Below are 27,335 nucleotides of genomic sequence, written 5' to 3'. Positions count from 1 at the left end.
TCCTACACTCGAGTAGGACCCTGGAAGAAACACATACCTGACTGGCATGTTCTCTCCCTCCTGGTCGATCGTTCAGGAGCTTCAAAAGCTTTCTTCAGCCCAAACATCACAGCGACTGAGGCCAACAGACACCAACACACTTAGGGATCCGCAGAGTCTTCATAGCTTGCGTAACAGACCTCAGCAACTCAGCATTTTGGCTAATCTACTTTATTTACATATAAACACACACAGAGCACTGCGACATGGCTCCTTCTCTCTCTAGCATCAGACAGCAAAGAGAAAAAGAACAAAGGACAATAGTCCCACTTCACGGAACACAGCAACACAAACATCCTGTCTCTGTCACTTCCCACTCTGTGGAGTCAAAACATACACCATCATGTGATAGACAACAATCCCATGACTGCAATCAGGGAGCAGGAATTCTCACATTTTAGGGACACATCTGGCTCCTGAGGCTGCAGTAGCCCCCCCCCACCACAACTCTACACGTGTGTAAATAGATGTCTGCTGCAAGCATGAGCCTGGAACTTGTGCTGAGCTTAAAAGAAACGGGATGTGAGATTCCAACCCAGATAGTAGCAGCTTAAACAATGAGTAGAGGCAGTCCAAGCCAATTGATGAAAATAGGAGATATGGGGGGGTTGGTTGTTTGGAGGAATGAGACCACGATGATGCATGTAAGCATGTTGTTCAATATAAAATCTCTCATGAGTTCCAGTGCAAGATAGAAAGGTTTTCTTGATATTCCATGGATAAAAGTAACCCCATGGTTCCTGGAAAGATTTGTTTGTTTCTACGCCGTCAATTTGCAAACCTCTTGCTTTTCTAATCTTCTCATGGCACCTCTAGCATTTATCCTTCTTCCTGAGGTGTTTCTTCCCCCCAGGAGCCCCCCCCCCCAAGAGGCTTCCATGTGATCAGAGCGATTCCACTGTAGTCTCGGTTTCGTTTTGCGCAAATCTGTCAGTCTTTACAGTTTTCAGGTCTCTCTATCATCGCGCCCAAACACCTCGTGCTCTTTTGCTGAATGTTGCTCCACAGAGAGGGCTTTAGATGTTGCAGGAAAACAAGCGAAGGAAACCGGAGGCTTCTTAAGAGCAGAGCTGTCACTCCATTAACATGCAATGCCAACTTAGAAGGAAGACCCATCGATTTAAATGGGCCAAGAAAGTCAGTATAAGGATTTGGGGTATTAGCGTTGCGATTCCATCATATGCATGGTTGTTGTTGTTTTACAGAAGTCGTTGTCGGTAGAACATCTGCCTTGAATGTAGAAGGTCCCAAGTTAAATTATCAGCATCTTTTTCTTTTCTTTTTCTATAAAATATTTATTAAAGTTTTACAAAATGAAAAAAGAAAAAGAAAAATACAAATAAAAAACACTTCCATCTTTCCATTACATTCTTTCATTTACTTAATTTCCAGACCTCCTCTAACCTCCCTTTTTGTATTCCAGTTTAATTTGTCAGTTCAGCAAATCCTTCCCCTCTTTGCTTATCCTAATCTTTAATCTTAAAATAATGTAATATTGGATTTTTACTTATTAATAGTCCATTTTTTCATACTCCTTATAGCATTATAGCTAAAAACCACATAACTTTTAATCCAACATCATTCTAACATTCATTAATTTTGCAATATTTCTGTAAATAGTCTTTGAATTTCTTCCAGTCTTCTTCCACCAACTCTTCTCCCTGGTCTCGGATTCTGCCGGTCATTTCTGCCAATTCCATATAGTCCATCACCTTCATCTGCCATTCTTCCAGGGTGGGTAGATCTTGTGTCTTCCAATACTTTGCGATAAGTATTCTTGCTGCTGTTGTGGCATACATAAAAAAGGTTCTGTCCTTCTTTAGCACCTGTTGGCCAACTATGCCCAGAAGAAAGGCCTCTGGTTTCTTCAAGAAGGTATATTTAAATACCTTTTTCAATTCATTATATATCATCTCCCAGAAAACCTTAATCCTTGGGCACGTCCACCAGAGGTGAAAGAATGTACCTTCTGTTTCTTTGCATTTCCAACATTTGTTATCGGGCAAATGATAAATTTTTGCCAGCTTGACTGGGGTCATGTTTACTATACAGCGAAAAGGAGCAGCCAAGCATACTAGGACTCAATTTCTCGACTTTAAGAAAGCCGACTTCATAAAACTTAGGGAAGTGCTTGGTGAGATCCCATGGACAGTAATACTAAAAGGAAAGGGAGTTCATGATGGCTGGGAGTTTGTTAAGAGGGAGATAGTAAAAGCACAACTTCAGGCAATACCAATGAGACGGAAACATGGAAGGTGCCTAAAGAAGCCAGGGTGGCTATCTAAAGAACTTTTAACTGAGTTAAGATTAAAAAAGGATGTGTACAAAAAATGGAAAAGGGGGGAAACCACCAAAGAGGAATTCAAACAAATAGCCAGCACGTGTAGACACAAAGTCAGAAAAGCTAAAGCACAGAATGAACTCAGGCTTGCTAGAGAGGTTAAAAGCAACAAAAAAGGCTTTTATGGGTATGTTCGTAGCAAAAGGAAGAACAAAGAAACAGTGGGGTCACTCAGAGGAGAAGATGGTGAAATGCAAACAGGGGACACAGAAAGGGCTGAACTCCTCAATGCCTTCTTTGCCTCAGTCTTCTCCGATAAAGAAAACAATGCCCGACCTGAAGAATTTGGAGCAAATGATTCAGCAGAGGAAACACAGCCCAGAATAACTAAGGAGATAGTACAAGAATACTTGGCTAGTCTAGATGTATTCAAGTCTCCAGGGCCAGATGAACTGCATCCAAGAGTATTAAAAGAACTGGAAGATGTGATTTCAGAACCACTGGCAGTCATCTTTGAGAATTCCTGGAGAACAGGCGAAGTCCCGGCAGACTGGAGGAGGGCAAATGTTGTCCCTATTTTCAAAAAGGGGAAAAGAGAGGACCCAAATAATTACCGCCCAGTCAGTCTGACATCAATACCAGGGAAGATTCTGGAGCAGATCATTAAGCAAACAGTCTGTGAGCACCTAGAAAGGAATGCTGTGATCACCAATAGTCAGCATGGATTTCTGAAAAATAAGTCATGTCAGACTAACCTGATCTCGTTTTTTGACAGAATTACAAGCCTGGTAGATGAAGGGAACGCAGTGGATGTAGCCTACCTTGATTTCAGCAAGGCATTTGACAAGGTGCCCCATGATATTCTTGTAAAGAAGCTGGTAAAATGCGGTCTTGACTATGCTACCACTCAGTGGATTTGTAACTGGCTGACTGACCGAACCCAAAGGGTACTCATCAATGGTTCCCCTTCATCCTGGAGAAGAGTGACTAGTGGGGTGCCACAGGGTTCTGTCTTGAGCCCGGTCTTATTCAACATCTTTATCAACGACGTGGATGATGGACTCAAGGGCATCCTGATCAAATTTGCAGATGACACCAAACTGGGAGGGGTGGTTAACACCCCAGAGGACAGGATCACACTTCAAAACGACCTTGACAGATTAGAGAACTGGGCCAAAACAAACAAGATGAATTTTAACAGGGAGAAATGTAAAGTATTGCACTTGGGCAAAAAAAATGAGAGGCACAAATACAAGATGGGTGACACCTGGCTTGAGAGCACTACATGTGAAAAGGATCTAGGAGTCTTGGTTGACCACAAACTTGACATGAGCCAACAGTGTGACGCGGCAGCTAAAAAAGCCAATGCAATTCTGGGCTGCATCAATAGGAGTATAGCATCTAGATCAAGGGAAGTAATAGTGCCACTGTATTCTGCTCTGGTCAGACCTCACCTGGAGTACTGCGTCCAGTTCTGGGCACCACAGTTCAAGAAGGACATTGACAAACTGGAACGTGTCCAGAGGAGGGCAACCAAAATGGTCAAAGGCCTGGAAACGATGCCTTATGAGGAACGGCTAAGGGAGCTGGGCATGTTTAGCCTGGAGAAGAGGAGGTTAAGGGGTGATATGATAGCCATGTTCAAATATATAAAAGGATGTCACATAGAGGAGGGAGAAAGGTTGTTTTCTGCTGCTCCAGAGAAGCGGACACGGAGCAATGGATCCAAACTACAAGAAAGAAGATTCCACCTAAACATTAGGAAGAACTTCCTGACAGTAAGAGCTGTTCGACAGTGGAATTTGCTGCCAAGGAGTGTGGTGGAGTCTCCTTCTTTGGAGGTCTTTAAGCAGAGGCTTGACAACCATATGTCAGGAGTGCTCTGATGGTGTTTCCTGCTTGGCAGGGGGTTGGACTCGATGGCCCTTGTGGTCTCTTCCAACTCTATGATTCTATGATTCTATGATTCTATGTACCACCTGTAAATTATCAGCATCTTTAGGTAGCTCTGCATCTGTGGAGAGCTGCTGTCAGTCAGTGTAGACCAGGCATAGGCAAACTCCGGCCCTCCAGATGTTTGGGACTACAATTCTCTTCATCCCAGACCACTGGTCCTGTTAGCTAGGGATGGTAGGAATTGTGGTCACCAACCAAACCAACTCCTATTTACACCCCTGCACTCTGTTGCTCTGCCTAAATGTCCTAGGGTTGTCCTATGCCGTTGTTGTTGTGTTGTTGTTTTACTATTTACACCCTTTCCATCTGACTGGGTTGCTCCAGCCACTCTGGGTCGCTTCCAACACATATAATAATAATAATAATAATAATAATAATAATAATAATAATAATAATAATTTTTATTTATACCCCGCCCTCCCCAGCCAAGGCGGGGCTCAGAGCGGCTTACAAGCAATAATAAAAACAAGTTGAATGATTACAACTTAAAAACAAAATTAAAATACAACTTTAAAATATTGAAACATTAAAATATTAAAATGTAGCCTCATCGCAGGAGGAGAAGGAAAGGAAAAAAGAAAGAGAGGGAGGGAATCAAATTGGCTCCAAGCCGAAGGCCAGGCGGAACAACTCTTACAGGCCCTGCGGAAAGAAAGCAGATCCTGCAGGGCCCTGGTCTCATGAGACAGAGCGTTCCACCAGGCCGGAGCCAGTGTTGAAAAGGCCCTGGCTCTGGTTGAAGCCAGTCTAACTTCCTTAGGGAAATATAAAAATATAATATAAAATAAAATAAATAATAAATAAAAAATAAAAAAACATTGAACATCGAAAACTTTCCCACATACAAGATTGCCTTCCGATGATGGCTCAGAATGGCTCAGATGGCTCAGAATGTCCCACTTTTCCTTAGTAATAATAATAATAATAATAATAATAATAATAATAATAATAATTTATTATTTATACCCCGCCCATCTGGCTGAGTTTCCCCAGCCACTCTGGGCGGCTTCCAACAGAATATTAAAAACACGATAAAACATCAGACATTAAAAACTTCCCTAAACAAGGCTGCCTTCAGATGCCTTCTAAAAGTCAGATAGTTGTTTATTTCCTTCACATCTGATGGGAGGGCGTTCCACAGGGCAGGTGCCACCACCGAGAAGGCCCTCTGTCTGGTTCCCTGTAACCTCGCAATGAGGGAACCGCCAGAAGGCCCTCGGCACTGGATCTCAGTGTCTGGGCTGAACGATGGGGGTGGAGATGCTTCTTAGTCCGTCCCTATTTTCATTGGAGAAATGTTGGAGGGTATGGAGTTATGTAACCCCTGAGCCAAGCACATAAGTAACTATGCAACCTTTAGAAGACATCTGAAGGCAGCCCTGTATAGGGAAGGTTTTTTTCTTTAATGTTTAATGTTTTATTATGTTTTTATACATGTTGGAAGCAGCCCAGAGGGACTGGGGCAACCCAGTTAGATGGGTGGGGCATAAATAATAAAATTATAGACATTATAAAAGGTAAAGGTACCCCTGCCCGTACGGGCCAGTCTTGACAGATTCTGGGGTTGTGCGCCCATCTCACTTAAGAGGCCAGGGGCCAGTGCTGTCCGGAGACACTTCCGGGTCATGTGGCCAGCGTGACAAAGCTGCATCTGGCGAGCCAGCGCAGCACACGGAAACGCCGTTTACCTTCCCGCCAGTAAGCGGTCCCTATTTATCTACTTGCACCCGGGGGTGCTTTCAAACTGCTAGGTTGGCAGGCGCTGGGACCGAGCAATGGGAGCACACCCCGCCGCGGGGATTCGAACCGCCGACCTTTCGATCGGCAAGCCCTAGGCGCTGAGGCTTTTACCCACAGCGCCACCCGCGTCCCCTATAGACATTATAGAACGTTCTTATTTTCATCAGCGAAATGGCGGTGGGCATAATACAGACAATCAAGATATAGTTGATGTGTATTATACTATTGCATGAAGGTGTGTACCATTGCACAACACCATGAGTAAAAGCACCCTGTGCATTTCAAAGGGCACCTGTGTGTTTGCAGGGCCTGAGAAGCAAAGCGACGCTGACAGTTCTCTTCCTCTTCCACGATTGTTTAATAAACCACTAAGTACCCATGTTTTGCTGTTAAACATGGCTTTGCACTTCTAACCAGGCCTTGTCATCCCTCCTCCCTCAACTAGGTCTTGTTCCTAGATCGCTTGTGGTTAATTATTGGCCTTATCCTCTTTCCGGTGTGCCTTTCCCCAGCTCAGTTTCCAACCTCTGGGTCGGATAGACCAGATGAGGCGAGTGTAAAACACAGGACTAGGGGGAACACAAGATTAACTGTTCCCTCGGGGAAGCTCTTATTACTCGCTGCAGCCTTCTCACAGTTCAGACAGAGACACTGGAAATGCAACAAAGTGATTGTCACCTGCCGCAGAACAAACAAGGGGAGATGCTCCGGATTCCATCAGATTCTGGACCGTCTTGTGCCCAGCAGATGATAAAACATCAGTGGTCCTAAGCAGGGGCACGCTGAATATTCTCCGGTTTCAATGTTCGGCTTGAAAATAAAGGTTTCGGTGGGAAATATTTTCTCTTCCCCTGCCCCGCAAGAATACTGAGCTTGTGCATTAAAAACAAACCCAATCAGATGGGTGGGGGACTACTACTACTACTACTACTAATAATAATAATATTTATACCCCGCCCTTCCCGGTTCAAAAACCGGGCTCAGGGCGGCTAACAACAAATTTAAAGCACTTAATTATAAAAGCAGCATAAAATACGGCATAAAAACGTGAATAACAATAAAATTCAACAAATTAAAAATCAATCAGATAATCCCCAGGGCTAGCTGGCTGAATTGGTCCTACTTGGGCCAGCGAGGAGGCCAGGGGAGAATTAGCTGTGGGGTCTCAGACCAAGTAATCTTCATAAAAAGGGGAGGGGAAGGGAAGGGAAATAAAAGATCAGGCTGAATTCAAATGAAAGCCCAGGCGGAATAGCTCTGTCTTACAGGCCTGATGGAAGGAGGTTAAATCCTGAAGGGCCCTAGTCTCGTGGGACAGAGCATTCCACCAGGTCGGAGCCATCACTGAAAAATAATAATAATAATTATTAGTAGTAGTAGTATTAATCATAGAATTGTAGAGTTGGGACCTCAAGGGCTAACCACCTGGCAATGCCGAAATCTTTAGCCCAACACGGGGCTCGACCCTGAAATTAAGAGTTTCATGCTCTACTGAGATATACTCGGAGTCGAGAGTGGATTTCATGCTCTTTATTCAGCTCATAGTGGTGAGGAGGAATGGAAGTTCCCCCACAATATCTGCTTTATATACATTATTTACACAATGGGCTGCATGTGGTTGGCTAATTCCGGGATTCTCCTGTAGGCCAATCAGGTTGCGGATTCACTTCCACCTTGAGCTGGATTGGGTGCCTCCTGTAGACCAATCATACTGCTGTATTGTTCTAGGACCAATCAGACTGCTGCATTCTGAATCATATTGTTCTAGGACCTATCAGACTGCTGCATTTTGGATGCTATTCAACTCAGTACATAAAATCTACCGAATGAGCTATCAAGGCAGACAGAAGACAACCCAATGCTGACCCCAGGACTAACATAAGAAGATCCATAGCCTCCAGAGCCTCTGCTTGGCATACAGAAGGTTGACAGTTCAATCCTTGGCATCCCAAGGCAGTACTGGGAGAGATTCCCATCTGGATAGCTGCTGCCAGTTAACATAAATAATAACAGAACCAGTTGAACCAATATGACTGCCTGTGTCCCGAGCTCCAGATTCGAGGGAGCCCTTGGCAAGGTGCCCTCTCTCCAACATCAGGGGGCGATTTTCATTTCCCACGCGCCCCAGGGCAGCACTTCACTGGGGGGAATTAAAGCGTCCACCTGTCGCCGAGGCTGCTTCCAGGGAAGCCTGTGGTCGACGCTCCGGGCAGGCTGCAGCAAGCGGCTCTGTTTCTTTGCAAACCCAGCCGATTTGCAACCTATCACTCATTTGCTCTTAGTTCCACTTCTCCTGCTCCGCAGGAAAATGTGCCATTTGTACACGTCACGCTCAAGTCGTCTCCGAGTGAAGGAGAAACTGTGCAGCTGCGGCAGGTTAATCAAGCCAGGCTGAGGTTAATCTGATGGATGAAAAAAGCCTCCATTTAAAAATAATAAAATAAAGGAGGGACGATAGACGCTTTTAAAAACAGAGGAGATTCTCGTGGTGACCCCTTAAGGCTCCTTAAGCTCATTCATATACACACATTCACATTCAATTTCTCTCACACACTATGCAAAGGCCTGTTCTCAGTCAGGAGAAGCCACCACTAATAACTTTGTTATTGAGAGAGAGAGACTTTGTGTGTCTGGCTATCGTCTCTTCCTAATGGAGAGATGATTCCATATGGTTTCATATGTCGTTCGATGGCGAGCAAACGTTATCAGGAGAGGGGAGGCAGCTGGCGCCCCCTTTCAGAGCCATATGGAGCAAAGCGAGAGTCTTTCCTCAATGCGCAACGTGATCAAAACATCCAGCCAGACAGGTGCTGCCCTACGGGGAGATGCTGTGCTGTCACATGCTCTCAGCAGGCTCCGGCCTTTAACTTTCTCAGCTGGCCACGTTCCACCGTTCGAACAAGGCTCGGGGTCAAGTTGGGACATTGCAGAGGCCGGGAAAGACATGCCGACAACCTGTTTTTATATCTGTCGGAAACCTCCCGGAGCAGCTGGGGCAAACCCAGTCAGATGAGTGGGGTACGAACACTAAGATTATGATGGTGATGGTGATCTGTAATAAGCAGGAAGCTGATCACTGCCTTGACAAGGTAAGGGCAAGAAACAGGTTGGCGCCTTGTGCAATAATTTGTTGTTCTTGTCATTGTTTAGTTGTTTAGTCGTGTCCGACTATTCGTGACCCCATGGACCAGAGCACGCCAGGCACTACTGTCTTCCACTGCCTCCCGCAGTTTGGTCAAACTCATGCTGGTAGCTTCGAGAACACTGTCCAACCATCTTGTCCTCTGTCATCCCCTTCTCCTTGTGCCCTCCATCTTTCCCAACATCAGGGTCTTTTCCAGGGAGTCTTCTCTTCTCATGAGGTGGCCAAAGTATTGGAGCCTCAGCTTCAGGATCTGTCCTTCCAGTGAGCACTCAGGGCTGATTTCCTTCAGAATGGAGAGGTTTGATCTTCTTGCAGTCCATGGGACTCTCAAGAGTCTCCTCCAGCACCAGAATTCAAAAGCATAAATTCTTCGGCGATCAGCCTTCTATATGGTGCAGCTCTCACTTCCATACATCACTACTGGGAAAACCATAGCTTTAACTATACGGACCTTTGTTGGCAAGGTGATCTCTCTGCTTTTTAAAATGCTGTCTAGGTTTGTCATTGCTTTTCTCCCAAGAAGCAGGCGTCTTTTAATTTCGTGACTGCTTTCACCATCTGCAGGGATCATGGAGCCCAACAAAATAAAATCTCTCATTGCTTCCATTTCTTCCCCTTCTATTTGCCAGGAGGTGATGGGACCAGTGGTCATGATGTTCGTTTTTTTGATGTTGAGTGCAATAATAGACTCAATAGTTCTTTGAAACAGGAAGCAACAGGGATGCCAACTTGCCCCCCAAATTGAGGGGCCTCAGCCAAGTCACGTGGGGGTGGCAGCCCCCTCAGTATTTGTGGGGTGCAGAACCCTGCCCCAAAATATTGGGGGGGGGGTTCTGAAGACCCTTCCACCGCATATACTTGGTGCCCCCAGCAATAAATGTCCGTGTGTTTGGCTTGCTTGTTTGTAAAAATTGTCCCCTGTCCTTCAGCAACAAAACTTTCAGACAGCTCCCATGGCTAATAGCAGTCAAAACCATAAAGCAAAAGATTAACGGGAATAAAGTTTTGACCACAGAGGCGGTAATAGGCATATATGCACATCAAAGAAGCGGGCAAGAAACGGGTCCTGCTGGTGTAAAAAAATAAATTAAAAAGATTTTTGCTTGGTGCTGACATGACCTGTGCATAGACGCTATCTGCAGAGATCCTCCCTGAATCAGAGTCCTTTTGACCCCAATAATAATAATAATAATAATAATAATAATAATAATAATATATTTACACCCCTCCCATCTGGCTGGGCTTCGCCAGCCACTCTGGGCAACTTCCCAAAAGTATTAAAATACAGTAGTCTGTTAAACATCAAAAGCTTCCCTAAAGAGGGCTGCCTTCAGATGTCTTCTAAAAGTCTGGTAGTTGTTCTTCTCTTTGACATCTGGTGGGAGGGCGTTCCACAGGGTGGGTATCACTACCGAGAAGGCCCTCTGCCTGGTTCCCTGTAACTTGGCTTCTTGCAGTGAGGGAACCGCCAGAAGGCCCTCGGCGCTGGACCTCAGTGTCCAGGCAGAACGATGGGTGTGGAGACGCTCCTTCAGGTCTACTGGGACAAGGCCATTTAGGGCTTTCAAGGTCAGCACCAACACTTTGAATTGTGCTCGGAAACGTACCGGGAGCCAATGTAGGTCTTTCAAGACTGGTGTTATGTGGTCTCGGCGGCCGCTCCCAGTCACCAGTCTAGCTGCCGCATTCTGGATTAGTTGCAGTTTCCGGGTCACCTTCAAAGGTAGCCCCATGTAGAGCGCAATGTAGTAGTCCAAGCGGGAGATAACCAGAGCCTGCACCACTCTGGGGAGACAGTCTGCGGGCAGGGAGGGTCTCATCCTGCATACCAGATGGAGCTGCTAAACAGCTGCCCTGGACACAGAACTGACCTGCCCCTCCATGGACAGCTAGAAGAGTTGAAGGAGCCCAAACGAGTGGCTGGGGCAACTCAGTCAGATGGGTGGGATACAAATATTAATAATATTATTATTATCATTATCATCCAGCCCCCTGCAATGCAGGAATTGCAGCAGGTATCAATCTAAGTTCAATTTCATCCTGAGATTCACTGTCCAAGGTGCCCATACCATGAATTGCCTTTCTGTTTTCTTCCTCCTTTTCCTGAAAGGCTGCTAGGGGCCACCTTGTCTCCAATGGCTCAAGTCTCTTGTCGCTTTGGCACTTCCTTTCTCCCCCTTCCCTGCCTTGGCAAGCCTGGTGTAATAACAATCACAGCCTTCAAATAACCTCGCTCCATTTTTCAATTCCTTGAGTCAGCTTTGCTAATATCTGTGGGCCCTAGGTACCTGCTGACTGATTTATGGGAGCTGTGGGGTTCCTTCGGAAATGGAGTAGGGCCTGTTCCACCCGTGTGTGTTATGACACTGCCCAGCGTGGTGTCTGCCCGTGACCCCAGAAATTCCTGGGCTTATTTTCTGCAAATAAAATAAGACAGGCTGCCCGAGAACTTTCCTGCCCCTGCACAAAGTCTGACTCTAATTTGTGTCCAACTGAGGAGAACGTGCTGATGATTTGCAGCATGTTTTGAGGGGAGAGGAGAAAGGGGAAAACCCCGTATCAAAAGCGTGTGATTTTATTCTACCTTAAATCATCCCAGTGCTACTCAAAAGGCTCCAACACAGAGGTTGTTGCTGTTTAGTCGTTTAGTCGTGTCCGACTCTTCGTGACTCCATGGACCAGAGCACGCCAGGCACTCCTGTCTTCCACTGCCTCCAACAGTTTGGTCAAACTCGTGCTGGTAGCTTCAAGAACACTGTCCAACCATCTCGTCCTCTGTCGTCCCCTTCTCCTTGTGCCCTCCATCTTTCCCAGCATCAGGGTCTTTTCCAGGGAGTCTTCTCTTCTCATGAGGTGGCCAAAGTATTGGAGCCTCAGCTTCAGGATCTGTCTTTCCAGTGAGCACTCAGGGCTGATTTCCTTCAGAATGGATCGGTTTGATCTTCTTGCAGTCCATGGGACACTCAAGAGTCTCCTCCAGCACCAGAATTCAAAAGCATCAATTCTTCGGCGATCAGCCTTCTTGATGGTCCAGCTCTCACTTCCATACATCACTACTGGGAAAACCATAGCTTTAACTATACGGACCTTTGTTGGCAAGGTGATGTCTCTGCTTTTTAAGATGCAGTCTAGGTTTGCCATCGCCTTTCTCCCAAGGAGCAGGCGTAAACACAGGGGTAAGTGTGCTTTATCACCTTGGTTTCACCAGGTAGGAGAAGCACACTTCGTTCCATGCTGGAATGTGGACGGGACTGATACTTGTGTATAGACAGGATTTTCCGACAGAGGAACTTGTCCAGCAAGTAAAATGTCCTCAAATCAAAGGGCCTTCTTCATAGGTGACTTGCTGGGAAATAATGAGTTGCGGCATTTTGCAACCCTAACCGTGTCTTCAGGGGAGTAAGATCACCTTTGAAGGTGACCCGGAAACTATAACCAATCCAGAATGCAGCAGCTAGACTGGTGACTGGGAGCAGCCGCCGAGACCATACAACACCGGTCCTGAAAGACCAGCACAATTCAAAGTGTTGGTGCTGACCTTTAAAGCCCTAAATGGCCTCGGTCCTGTATACCTGAAGGAGCGTCTCCACCCCTTATCATTCATCCCGGACACTGAGGTCCAACTTCGAGGGCCCTCTGGAGCCAGTGTGGTGTAGTGGTTAAAAGCGGTAGTCTCATAATCTGGGGAACCGGGTTCGCTTCCCCGCTCTTCCACATGCAGCGGCTGGGTGACCCTGGGCTAGTCACACTTCTCTGAAGTCTCTCAGCCCCACTCACCTCACAGAGTGTTTGTTGTGGGGGAGGAAGGGAAAGGAGAATGTTAGCCGCTTTGAGACTCCTTTGTGTAGTGATAAAGCGGGATATCAAATCCAAACTCCTCCTCCTCCTCCTCCTCCTCCTCCTCCTCCTCCTCCTCTTCTTCTTCTTCTTCTTCCCTTACTATGAGAAGGCAGCCCTGTTTAGGGCCTGTTTAGGGAAGTTTTTAATGTTTGATGTTTTGGCGTATTTTTTATATTTTGTTGGAAGCCGCCCAGGGTGGCTGGGGAAACCAAGCCAGATGGGCAGAGTATAAATAAATAAATAATAATAATAATAATAATAATAATAATAATTATTATTATTATTATTATTATTATTATTATTATATCATCATCACATTACTGAGACTAGAGGATAATCCCTCTGAGACTTTCCTCCAGGTGTGTATGCTTGGAAGACATGGGCCATGGGACTGATTTTGATAGTATTTTATTATAGGAGGTTTATTCCATGGGACCTCAGGCCCAGGGACAGAACCTCAGGCCCCTTACACTTCATAGAAACATAGGATTGTAGAGTTGGAAGGAATACTGAGGGTCTTCTTGTCCAACCGACTCCAACGCAGGAATTTCAGCATCTATGACAGGCAGCCAAGAGAAAACAAGCATGCCCCATCTTTCTTGTAACAGGCCTTTTGATGTGACTATCATATACTCATACTCCTTCAACCATTCCTCATCAGGCTTGGTTTCCAGACCCTCGATCATCTCGATCTCCCTCCTCTGCACATGTACCAGCTTGACAATATCCTCCTTAAACTGTGGTACCCAGACCTGGATGCAGTATTCCAGCTGTGGTCTGACCAAGGCAGAATAGAGCGGTACAGATTTCTTGGGTCTGGCTCCCAGAGCACACACCCCCCCCCTCTCCAAGCCACATCCTGGGAGAAGAGAAGCGTTTTTGCCTGGCACCTAAAGATGCATAATGAAGGCGCTAGGCAAACCTCCTTGGAGACAGCATTCCAGAAATGGGGGGCCATTGCAGAAAAGGCCCCGTTCTTGTGTTGCCGCCCTCTGGGCCTCTTGAGGAGGAGGGCCTCAGATGATGATTGCGGGGTCCGGGTCCTCATACTTTCACTTGTAAGGAAAGAAGGGAGGGTGTTATTTTTATCCTACATCTTTCCCAAGGAGCTCAAGACATTGCAAAGGATGCCTACCCTGTCTGATTCCTTCTGTCCTTGCAACAACCCCGTGATTCCAGTTAGGTTGAGACAGGAAGCTGGGAAAGGATTTTACCTTGGTTCTTTTGGTCAAATTCCAATGTTTTATCCATTTGTCTTCTACAGTGGTACCTCGGGTTACATACACTTCAGGTTACAGACTCCGCTAACCCAGAAATAGTGCTTCAGGTTAAGAACTTTGCTTCAGGATGAGAACAGAAATTGTGTTCCAGAGGCACGGCAGCAGCAGGAGGCCCCATTAGCTAAAGTGGTGCTTCAGGTTAAGAACAGTTTCAGGTTAAGTACGGACCTCTGGAACGAATTAAGTACTTAACCTGAGGTACCACTGTAGTTGTAAAAGATAATAAATAATCCATGCTACAGTGTGGTAACTTCCTTTGGACTTTGTTTGCAATTTTTTCTTGAGTGCATAATATCGATGATGATGATGATGATGATGATGATGATGATTATTATTATTAGATTTTAATAAAGGATACATACAGTGTCTCTGTTTTCAATTCATAGAGCCCTTTCTACCCACTCCCTGTTCTGTAATCTCACTGTGACTACAAATCCCTTGGTGCAGCGTACACCATGCCTGCACAGGAATAATAATAATAATAATAATGCATTCCTTGAATTCTGGTGCCAATCTGAAAACATCAATCAACGCTTTGCATATTTCCAGTTTAGCTGAGATGTTCCCGGGTTTGGGTAGGAAACTGGAGCGGCCCTTGTTAAAACCACATTTCTTCATTGATGTTTTCTAACAGAACCACCATTGTGTCTGCATACTCAGGGAAGCCAGTGGGGTGTTTGAAGAAGATTTAATAGAAAATCTGAGAGCATGTGCCCGATATTGAGATGATATGGAATTACTGCATATAGAATTTTGTCTCCTTTGTAGCCTTTATCTGCCCTTTGAAGTACCATTGGCTAAATCTCCCCCCATTTTCTTTTTCTTGTTAGAAAGAGAAAGAGAATGCCTGAGTTTGTGTGCACAGGGAAAGAAGCTATTTCCAAAGACAATGAGGTTTTTTTAAATAAAATAAAAAAAGCCCCAAACACCCAAAGTTTCAGGTTAGATAAAGAAGGGTTGAGCCCAAATGAAAGCTTGTTTCTCCAAGTAGGCTTTCAAAATCCCTCTGCTGAGATAAGGAAGATCAAAGTGTTTAAACACGTTGATCCACTACTGAGGGAAATTTAGTGCCAGCAAAGCAGAACAGCTGCACAGTGGCTGCAACTTCTAAAGTCGCAGCAGGAGTTTAATTGGCGGGTTGGAAATGCAGAATTCAGGTCTGGAGGAAGACTGCACAGGCGAGCTTTTATTGTTATTGACAACTGGCAAAATGCAATTCTGTGGATTTCCTCCTGCACCCTTTTCCGGGAGAGAACTAATTGGCAGTGGGGAGGAGGGTAGCTTGAAGCAGCTGGGGAGATTGCAGTGGGTGCAGCCCAGACCCTTTCGTTTTTATTCAATTTGCATCTCCCAGGATAGAGATCCTGTCAATTTGCCGAGGATTAAAAGGCTCACTCTCAGGCTCTCCTCAAGAGGCATTAAATAATGGAACAGGGCTGGGTAATGTCATATGGTAATGCTGTTTGCATAGCACCTTGGAGGGGTGTGTGTGCCTGTGTGGTGGTCGCTGGGGAAGGTCGGACGGCAAGGAGGCTGGATTCGTGCTTCTAGCAAAGAAACTGAAATCTCATTCTGTCGAAATGACCGGGCGAGAAGGAAGGGGGGTTGTATTGATTTCCCTTACGGGTGACAAGCAATCTCCCAGGCCCGTCTAGGCGCTGTAAATCTTGGGGTACTGTTGTAAACAAAATCTGCCCTTCTTCCCTTATGGGGTATCTAAGAGAGCCCGTATAGAGTCCTTAAGTGGGTTCCCTATCGGTAGGAGAAAATAACAGAGGCCAACCAGAGAATATTGAGAAGCAGTGCAGCTAATAAGCCTGATCTTTATTGAGCTGTTGCAACAGGGCCCTCACTCACCACACGAAGGACGGCGGAGCAACCCAGAACAATGATGCGCAAGGCCTTATATAGACTTTTTAAATTGCCACCCTGCAGCCCAAGACCACCACCCAATACATCATACTTACATCTCAGGGGGTCTACAACAGAATCCTATCTGGCAGGAAACCTGTTGATGGGTTTACCTGGCTGTTAACAGGTTTACATGGAGAGCCTGGCCATCCTTTTTCTGCACACCTTCCAGCTTGTCAACATCCTTCTTAAATTATGGTGCCCAGAACTGGAAACAGGATTCACGTTTCCGAGCACAATTCAAAGTGTTGGTGCTGACCTTTAAAGCCCTAAACGGCCTCGGTCCAGTATACCTGAAGGAGCATCTCCACCCCCATCGTTCAGCCCAGACACTGAGGTCCAGCACCGAAGGCCTTCTGGCGGTTCCCTCATTGCGAGAAGTGAGGTTACAGGGAACCAGGCAGAGGGCCTTCTCGGTAGTGGCACCCACTCTGTGGAACTCCCTCCCACCAGATGTCAAGGAAATAAACAACTACCTGACTTTTAGAAGACATCTAAAGGCAGCCCTGTTTAGGGAAGTTTTTAATGTTTGATGTTTTATTGCTTTATTATTATTATTATTATTATTATTATTATTATTATTATTATTACAGTATATTAAAATACAATAACCTATTAAACATTAAAAGCTTCCCTAAACAGGGCTGCTTTCAGATGTCTTCTAAAAGTCAGGTAGTTGTTTTTCTCTTTGACATCTGGTGGGAGGGCGTTCCACAGATCGGTAGGGCGGGTGCTCCCCCTGATCTTGAGGGGCCAGGCTTTGCCGGGCCTCCTCAGGGAGGCAGAGAGTCTCATAGGGCCTTGCAGCCTCCTCTCAATGCACTTGACATCACGCCTGTGTGTTGCCCATGTGACATCACACAAACGTGACAAGCTCACCCAATGCCGGGCAGAACTCAGTGCCTCCTCCCTTGTCAATATTCTGCAGATACTTAAGTGTTTCCATTGTACAAATACTTAATGCCTAAATAAATGGAAAGGTGGCTTATTTTGGTTTGGAAGGAGACTTATAAACGCTATCTCCAACTACTCAAAAGATTTCATCAGCGGTCTCTCCAAAACACATCACTTGGGAAGACAGGCAAACTAATGCCAGTGAACTGGAAGAAGCGAAGAGCACCAGTGTTGAAGCAATGATTCTTCAACATCAACTTCATTGGACTGGTCATGTTGTGCGGATGTCTGGTTACCATCTTCCATATTCCGAACTTAAAAATGGAAAACGTAATGCTGGTGGTCAACAAAAGAGGTTTAAAGACTGTCTCAAGGCAAATTTTAAAAAAATGTAGTATAAACACCGACAACTGGGAAACACTGGCCTGCGAGCACTCCAATTGGAGAACAGCCTTTACCAAAGGTACCATGGACTTTGAAGACACTGGAACTCAGGACAAAAGGGAGAAACAAGATAAGAGGAAGGAAGGCTTGGCAAATCCACACTGTGATCAGCTCCTGCCTGGAAACCAATGTCCCCACTGTGGAAGGACCTGTGGATCCAGAATTGGCCTCCACAGTCACTTACAGAATCATTGTTAAAACCATGCTTATGGAAGACAATCTTACTCGGCTATGAGTGATCGCCAAAGAAGAAGAAGTGTTTGGTTCATTGTGCGTGCAGGAAAGAGCTCCAGTTTTCCATTGAAGGACCAACTTCAATGCAATGAGCTCCTGATAGGGTGGCTTACAACTCCCTGCAGAGAACAAACGCTTGTTTGCCTCTTAAATTCCAATGATTGAGGGTGTTAGGAGAAGGCCTTGAATCTCAAAGGGACCCAAGATAAGCACATTCTTCAGGGTGGGGTCCTAAGCTCAGCTCTGTGACTCAAGAGGACTTTGCCTTCCTTCAAAGGAGGGTCCCACTCCGAGCCAGAAAGTGCTTCTGCAGCCTTAATGCAGTTAGGGTGCATTGCTGCAGACCTCTTGAGCCAACTGGGTAGTAATGCCATGATAGAGCCTCAAGTTCAGAATAGAACCTCAGGTTCCACTTACCTTGGAGAAAAGGACCCATTGAACTCAATGGGACTTATTTATGACTAATTATAGGTACAGTGGTACCCCGGGTTAAGCACTTAATTCGTTCCGGATGTCCGCTCTTAACCTGAAACTGTTCTTAACCTGAAGCACCACTTTAGCTAATGGGGTCTCCTGCTGCTGCCGCACCGCCGGAGCACGATTTCTGTTCTCATCCTGAAGCAAAGTTCTTAACCCGAGGTACTATTTCTGGGTTAGCAGAGTCTGTAACCTGAAGCGTATGTAACCCAAGGTACCACTGTATAGTATAAGGGACGCGGGTGGCGCTGTGGGTTAAAACACAGAGCCTAGAACTTGCTGATCAGAAGATTGGCGGTTTGAATCCCCGCGACGAGGTGAGCTCCCGTTGCTCGGTCCCTGCTCCTGCCAACCTAGCAGTTTGAAAGCACATCAAAGTGCAAATAGATAAATAGGTACTGCTCCGGCAGGAAGGTAAATGGCGTTTCCGTGCTCTGCTCAGGTTCGCCAGAAGCAGCTTAGTCATTGCTGGCCACGTGACCCGGAAGCTGTACGCCGGCTCCCTTGGCCAATAAAGTGAGAAGAGCGCCGCAACCCCAGAGTTGGCCACGACTGGACCTTAATGGTCAGGGGTCCCTTACCTTTTATAGGTATAGTATTACATGCTGTAAACTCAAGACAGATGTGCCTAGCGCAGGGTAAGCTAATGCCGTATCCTCCACAACTCCACAACTGCCTCTCCTCCCTCTGTGTACCCCCTAAGTCAGTTCTAGAGGTTCTCCCAACCCTTTGGAGCAGATCTGGCAAGAGGGAGAAGGAGCTGTGCAAATGGAAATCCTTGAGCTGATGGGAGAGGTTAGTTAAATACCAGCCATAACCTTTCCACCCTCTAGGATAAAGAGTTATGCGTAACACAAAAGTAGCTGTTAGGGAAAGTCATAAATTTCATCCTCTCTGCTCTTTCTTTTCATACCTCTCAATCAAGCACGTACAATTCCTGCCGTTACGTCAACAGTCACCATATAAATGAGGTGGAAAGGCAGAGCAGGGAAGAAAAAAGCCTCTGAAGTCATGCAAAATTAGTTTCTGATAAGGTTTCGGGGAGTTTACATTATGCTGTCTAATGATTTATGACTATTTGAATCTCACCATTCCTGTAATTAATACCGCCGGATACTTTCTGTTTGGAGTAGTGTTAATCATAATAATGCAAATGTAGAGGGGCTCTCGCGGCTTTGGCTTTGCGTTTTGCATCGCGCCCAAAACAAAAAACAAAAAAAGCAGGCTCAGTATTCAAAACCCTTCTCAGTGGAGCGGCTCGCATTGCATAGGTGAGTGAATGCGCACCAAAGGTAAAATGACTGAATTAATAGGAGCCAGAATAAGGGAGAAAAAGGGGGACTAAAAAAAACCCCACTTGGCTCATAGCTCTGTTTTTTCTTCCCCACCTTGTTAGAAGACCGTGACTGTTCAGCCTTTTAAACCAAAAATAAATTATTGCAATGCATTTGCTAATTATATTGTACCCAAGTTCTGTGTAGTGCAAATTACACTGATGATGGATTTGGAATGAGGTCTCTTCATGCTTATTTATAGCATTTTCAAAAGCCACAGAGCTCAAATGACGGGTGCTGAAACCAAGGGCACAAACTGTCACAGTTGCCACACATGGATGCGCAGCCCCAAATCTCCTGCATCTTTCAGAGCTCCACAGCAACCACACATCCAACAGCTGTAACTTTTCTTTGCAGCACTGAGATGATGATGATATATTATTATTTATACCCCGCCCATCTGGCTGGGTTTCCCCAGTCCCCAGCCACTCTGGGCGACTCCCAACCAAATATTAAAAACACAATACAGCATTAAACATTAAAAACTTCCCTAAACAGGGCTGCCTTCAGATGTCTTTTAGAAGTAAGATCATTGCTTTTTTGCACCTGCTGCATTTCAGCTGGTCATGAAGACTTGTTCTGGAAATCTAATTGGTATGCAAACTAAGTGAGTAACTGCTGCCTAACATAAGTTGCTCTGAGCTTTCTGGAGGCTAAGCAAATGATAGAATGAAAATGCATGGCAACTGAGGACAAAGGGCCTTGACATTGGAGAAAGTTATAACCCTCTCCAGGCATGTAGACAGAACATTCAAGAGCAGAAACTGAGGATGAGGACAGCAGCATGTGTCCCAAACCTCTCCGATGCCCTGGCACTACCAAGCTTACTGCACTGGGCTCTGCCACCAGGGTTTCCAATATGCCCAGCCAAACTTCCTTAGAAGCTCCTCCAGATCTTCCTGCTCAATGCAAAGGCCTTGGATAAAATAGAGGGTGTCAGGCATGGCTTTCCCTGTTCTCCTCCATTAGCAAATGCCTAGAGCAGCGGTTCTCAACCTGTGGGCCCCCAGATGTTGTTCGACTACAACTCCCATCATCCCTGAGCTCTGGCCTTGCTAGCTAGGGGTGATGGGAGTTGTAGTTCAACAACATCTGGGGACCCACAGGTTGAGAAAGGCTGGCCTAGAGGGAGCTACAGTTGTCAGGCTTGGCTCCTGTGCACTTGTGGACAGGGCAAGAAATTGGTCTATGTATAGTTAAAGCTATGGTTTTCCCAGTAGTGATGTATGGAAGTGAGAGCTAGACCATAAAGAAGGCTGATTGCCAAAGAATTGGTGCTTTTGAATTATGGTGCTGGAGGAGACTCTTGAGAGTCCCATGGACTGCAAGAAGATCAATCCGATCCATTCTTAAGGAAATCAGGCCTGAGTGCTCACTGGAAGGACAGATCCTGAAGCTGAGGCTCCAATACTTTGGCCACCTCATGAGAAGAGAAGACTCCCTGGAAAAGACCCTGATGATGGGAAGGATTGAGGGCACAAGGAGAAGGGGATGACAGAGGATGAGATGGTTGGACAGTGTTCTCGAAGCTACCAGCAAGAGTTTGACCAAGCTGCGGGAGACAATGGAAGACAGGAGTGCCTGACGTGCTCTGGTCCATGGGGTCACGAAGAGTCGGACACAATTAAATGACTAAACAACAACAACAACGAGTGGCAAGATGTGGGAGATTAAATTCTCTCCCCATTGTGCCTCTTTCAGCCCTGGCTTCCCAGAAATGGCTTTAGACTATGACTGCCATCATCCCTGGACATTGGCTAAGGTGGCTGGGGATGGTGGCAGCTGTAGTTCAATGAAACACCTGGAGAGTGGAGGTTTCAGAACACTGTCATTTCCAGCTGAGTCGCCCTTCAAGAAAGCTACTTAAACACACACTCATTGGCAGATTTCACCACTCCTTGTTGGTGAAGTAAGGTCATCCAGAGGAGTGGTGTTTAGTTGTTCCCACCCACCGCCCCGGTTACAGAGGCCAAACTGACCTCGAACCAGAAGCTGGGGGTTTAGTGTTGCTGGTTCCATTGCTTCGGGCAACTCCTCCAGCAGAATTTCCTTCAGACATCTTCACTTTTGACTTTCTGGCGTCTCTTGGAGACTTTATTATGCCAAGAGCTGTATTCAGAATTAAGCAAATACTAATCCCAGGTGAGCCACTCACGCTTAGGATTATTTTGCATTGTTTTGTGGTATCTTAATGCTTTGTGATGCTGCCTCAAGATAGCTCGTTTGGTTTCAGAGGGGCAGGCTAAAGATCTCTCTGATGTTGTTTTGCTAAACCATGGTGCAAGAGGTGCAATCGCTCTGTGTCGTGCTTTCGTGCTTCGTTGTTCTTTCAATGTTTCCTTGTGGGATGGTGTCTGTTGGTTCAATCTCATTTACTAACTTTGGCAAATGCTTTGGTGGTGGGGATTTGGGTGAGCTATTGCATATTACCTTGATAGTTTAAATGAGTAGGTGGTGTATACATATTTTTATTTAAAACATTTAGAACGGTTTTTAGTTTTCATTTGTGACTGGGGATATGGAACCTCTAGAGCTTCTACGGATTCCCAAACTTGGGTCTCCAGCTGTTTTTTGGACTACAGCTCCCATCATCCCTAGCAGCAGGACCAGTGATCAGGGATCATGGGAACTGTAGTCCAAAAAACAGCTGGCGTACCAAATTTGGGAAGCCCTGTTCTACAGGAAGAGTTGTAGCTCAGTGGTTGAACAAGTGATTTTCATGCAAGAAATCCCATGACATTTCCTGCCTGTTACCCTAGAGTAGCCTTTCCCAACCTTTGCCGTTGCTTGGAAAATCCCCACGTGTTTCACCTTAGGAGGATCTCAAAATTTACTTTGATTTTATTCATTCCTGCTTTAGACCAGCCTTTCTCGACCTTGGGTCACCAGATGTTGTTGGACTACAATTCCTATCAGCTCTGACCACTGGTTCTACTGCCTAGCAATGATGGGTCCAGCCCCGTGTGTAGCATTAGATGCTATTCCAGTGATTCTTTCTCTGAATGAAAGAGATTATAATATAAGGAAACTCCATTTTCCATTTATTGTGGAGGGGAAAAGCCATGTTTTTGCTTAAAGATTTTTTAATAAAAAAAAATCGGGATCCAAAAATCACATCCATTTGACTTTTAGAACCATCTTCGGACAATGTAAGAATCCATTCTACCACACCCGCAAAACCAAATAATATGAAACCATCAAGCCAGCCCAGGAGGCATTGTGACTCCGTATGAAAACAACCCAGTGGACCGGATGTTCAACCAACCTTTGAGATGCTCTGCTTGTTTGATGCTTGCATCTTCCATTCATCTGCTCATATCACTGAGATTTTAATGAGATTTTAAAGAGCTAACTGTATCGGGGGACAAGATTGCTGTTCTATAATTCAGCTAAATCAGTAGCTGTTTTGAATTCCCGGCTTCCCCTGAAGAAGTATCCCATGGCTGCTGCTATTATTCTTATTAATATGTTTGTTCCACTTCCTGCTTTCCAGCCTAAAATAAATAACTGAAAAGGCCAAACTCCTTATCGTATTTCTTTATTTCCTCTCCCCCAACAGGTAAACTGCAATCAACACATGTCCAGGTTAAGGCTGCATACTTCAAGGATCTTTTGATGGATTATTCCTAGATCTTTCCAACAGGTAAATAACCACATGGTTGAATTCTAAAGCCATTCTAATGGGCTTGGCAATGCTGTTGTTCATTCTGCCATGGAGGGAATGCTTTGCGCAGCCTTCGTAGCTGCACATCTGTGTGCCGTTTGATAAAGGGAAGGGAAGCTGGGGTGATGGTTGCTTGAAGGTCCTTCAGTTCCCAACATCATACAGTAAATATTGCACAATGGCTGTTAGTCAGATTAGCTAATGCTTCTTAATACCAGTACAAGAGGAGAAGCCAAGAATCCTTTTCAAGAAACCAGTGGACTCGAGTCTCTCTGTAAGTAAAAGAAGGAGCTAGAACAGACATAGGCAACCTCGGCCCTCCAGATGTTTTGAGACTACAATTCCCATCATCCCTGGTCCTGTTAGCTAGGGATCATGGGAGTTGTAGTCCCAAAACGTCTGGAGGGCCGAGGTTGCCTGTGCCTGAGCTAGAATGAGGATTGGAGACCAGGCATGTGGTGTGTGAGAGGAGAAAGATTGTGCAAGGTCTAGCAGACTACAGAAAATAGCAGCTGCGTCAACAGAAGCATGGGCATAGCCAAGGGTGGGGGGCAAGGAGGGGCAGCTGCCCCCCAATTCAATTTTAAAAAATCAACAAAAATCCATAGCAAACTGAGGTTCTGCCCCCGACAAATGGCCTGCCCCCGCTAACAAAAATCCTGGCTATACCAATGAACAGAAGTATAGTATCCAGATCAGGGGAAGTGATAGTCCCACTCTATTCTTCCTTGGTCAGACCCCACCTGGAGTCCTGATCTGGGCACCACAATTTAAGAAGGATGTTGACAAGCTGGGACATGTGCAGAGGAGGGCGACCAAGATGATTAAGGGTCTGGAAACGAAGCCTGATGAGGAATGGTAGAGGTATGTTTCGCCTGGAAAAGAGGAGAATGAGAGGAGATAGGAGAGCCATCTTCAAATATTTAAAGAGCCGTCACATGGAGGATGGAGCAAGCTTGTTTTCTCCTGGTCCAGTGGGTAGGACCCGAGCCACCTGCCTCTTTGCTTTTCTCAACAACTCCACATCTGTGGAGGTAGAACATAGCCATCAGGGTTAGTAGCCAAATTGGAGAGGCTGTGTTAAGGTGCCACAAGACCCATTGCTTTTGTTGCAACTGAGTAAGGTGGTCACCAGGGACGCGGATGGCGCTGTGGGTTACACCACAGAGCCTAGGGCTTGCCGATCAGAAGGTTGGCGGTTCAAATCCCCGTGATGGGGTGAGCTCCCGTTGCTCAGTCCCAGCTCCTGCCAACCGAGCAGTTTGAAAGCACGCAAGTGCAAGTAGATAAATAGGTACCGCTCCAGCGGGAAGGTAAACGGCGTTTCCGTGAACTGCTCTGGTTCGCCAGAAGCGGCTTAGTCATGCTGGCCACATGGCCTGGAAGCTGTACACCGGCTCCCTTGGCCAGTAAAGCGAGATGAGTGCCGCAACCACAGAGTCATCCGCAACTTAACGGTCAGGGGTCCCTTTACCTTTAAGGTGGTCACCCTTCTGAAAATTGCTGCACTGAAGAGTTTTAAAGACTTTTGCAGACTGGCAGACATTATGGAAATATTTGGCCCTGGTGGGGCAGGGAGGGCATTGCTTGAATTTTTTTAAAAATCCAAAGCACTCTCTGAAGCATTTGTGGTGATTTAATACTGCTTCTTCTGTCTAAATTGCAAAAAAGCAGCACCTCTGCCGTGCTAAAGGAAGTAACCCAGGCAAGTGAGTGGGGCACCCTTCCGGCAATGTCTCTGTTTGAAATAAATACCGTATTTTTTGCTCTATAAGATTCACTTTTTCCCTCCTAAAAAGTAAGGGGAAATGTGTGTGCGTCTTATGGCGCGAATGCAGGCTGCACAACTATCCCAGAAGCCAGAACAGCAAGAGGGATTTCTGCTTTCACTGCACAGCGATCCCTCTTGCTGTTCTGGCTTCTGAGATTCAGAATATTTTTTTCCTTGTTTTCCTCCTCCAAAAACAAGGTGCGTCTTGTGGTCTGGTGCGTCTTATAGAGCGAAAAATACGGTAAATAGATCTGGTTCTGTAGACGGCAAACAGGCTATTTTCAATTTAGCATTTCGGGAATTCCCTTGGGGAGGCTGCACTTGATGAGCCACTAGCAAAAGGGGGTGGAGGGGGGGGAGACACGCTTCCTTGCTCAGTGTCTGCACAGCAGCCGCTCGGTCGCTTACTGCAAGGTAATTATGATGCTTTACATCTGTCAGATGTTGTAAGGTGTGGGCCTCTTAAGGATCTGCTATGGCCCACTGCATCTCTCTCTCTCTCCTGTGATGATCTGGGCAAACATCTGTTCTTCCTCTTACCAGTAGCAGGTTTTCTCTGTATCCGGAAACTGCCTTTTAATTGCCCACACTGTAATAATAATAATAATAATAATAATAATAATAATAATAATAATCTGAAGACCTTTTTGTGCCTGCACTCCCCTTTCGTGCCCTATGTCTCCCTGGTTGGTGGAGGCAGTTTCATTTTGTTGCATTGTATCAGCGTGACAGGGAGGAAACTGAACGGTAAGATTAATAATTATTATTAATAAAAATAATTTATTACTTTTACCCCACCTGTCTGGCCGGGCCTCCCCAGCCACTCTGGGCGGCTCCCAACAGGATATTAAAAACACGATAAAACATCAAACATTAAAAAACAGGGCTGCCTTCAGATGTCTTCGAAAAGTCCGATAGTTGTTTATTTCCTTGACATCTGATGGGAGGGCATTCCACAGGGCGGGCACCACCACCAAGAAGGCCCTCTGCCTGGTTCCCAGCAACCTTACTTCTCACACTGAGGGAACCATCAGAAGGCCCTCAGAGCTGGGCCTCAGCGTCCGGGCAGAACGATGGAGGTGGAGACGCTCCTTCAGGTCGACTGGGCCGAGGCCGTTTAGGGCTTTCAAGGTCAGCACCAACACTTTGAATTGTGCTCGGGAACGTACTGGGAGCCATTGTAGGTCTTTCAGTTCAGATTTCCCCTCGGCCTCTGAATCTCTAGGCGGCCTCAGGCAAAGACCCTCCTGTCTGCCTCTCAGCCACACACCCAGCTGCAATGTGGGAAGGATAACAGCATCTTTTCTTACAGGTGGAGAAGGTGAGAGGTCCTCCTGACCTCTACTGGAGTGATTTGAGTCCTTGTCACCAAGGTCCCTCTCTGCTGAGGCACCTTCTCTGACCCACAGTAGGAGTGTCTCACTCTGCCATCTTGTCATGCCACCTCCAAAGCACACCTCTTGGGTCCCACTCTACATTACTCAATTATTTGCCAAGCCTTCCTAGGCTCACAAAGATGGTGGTGATCTTTGACGGCTTTGCACATTAATCAGATGCCCACTTTAGCCCGGGGAGGAGAAGAAACTTCTTCCCATTAAGATAGGCATCCCCAAACTTGGCCCTCCAGCTGTTTTGGGACTACAATTCCCATCATCCCTGACCACTGGTCCTGTTAGCTATGGATGATGGAATTTGTAGTCCCAAAACAGCTGGAGGGCCAAGTTTGGGGGTGCCTGCATTAAGGGGTGATAGCAAGTAACCAAAGTAGCTCTAAATCTCTAATTCCCTCCTGGCTGAGACCAGGCAGTCCCCTTCCCTGCTGACCACCTGGTGAAGACCTTTTCATTTCTGCAGGCATTTTAAGCCCATTTCTTATTTAATGGCTAGCTTTAAACTTTTTACCCGTACTGCATCTTCAGTAACCTTATTGTGCACCGCACAGAGACTACAGCAGTTGAGCAGTATATAAATTTGTCGAAATCAGATAAGCAGGCTCTTCACTGGGCAAGGCTGGGTCTTCAGTGGCCTATATCACTCCTAATTCTGTTGTGCAGGAGCAGAAATAAGTTTTGCATGGAGAGGGAAAACGGGCACAGAATTTGGATAGTTTGAGAGCGCCATGTATGTGTCTGTACACACAGATCAGTAATTGAGTTTCTTTTGTATCTTTTGGACATTTCCGGTGTCATTCTCCCGCAAGCACGCATACATCCTTTTCCTCCTGTTCTTGTAAGCACCTTAATATAGTTACAATAAGCAGAGGATATGATTTCACGCCCTGCAAAGAACTGATATATGTCAGTGATGCTGGGGCAAAGATCCAGC

At 45.9% G+C, this 27,335-nt stretch overlaps 1 protein-coding gene across 8 annotated transcripts in view; it reads left to right on the top strand.

Moving 5' to 3' along the window:
* TENM4 (teneurin transmembrane protein 4) overlaps nucleotides 1–27,335 on the top strand; it is a 680,333-nt gene that overhangs the window by 219,623 nt on the left and 433,375 nt on the right. For all 8 annotated transcript variants that reach the window (XM_053385165.1, XM_053385169.1, XM_053385167.1 and 5 more), the window contains exon 4: nucleotides 23,135–23,218. The gene's annotated coding sequence lies outside the window, so the exon portion shown is untranslated. The remainder of the gene's footprint in view (nucleotides 1–23,134; nucleotides 23,219–27,335) is intronic.

The sequence above is a fragment of the Podarcis raffonei genome, chromosome 4, assembly GCF_027172205.1.
Source record: "Podarcis raffonei isolate rPodRaf1 chromosome 4, rPodRaf1.pri, whole genome shotgun sequence".
Taxonomy (NCBI): Eukaryota; Metazoa; Chordata; class Lepidosauria; order Squamata; family Lacertidae; genus Podarcis; species Podarcis raffonei.
This window is presented reverse-complemented; position numbering and strand designations above follow the sequence as displayed.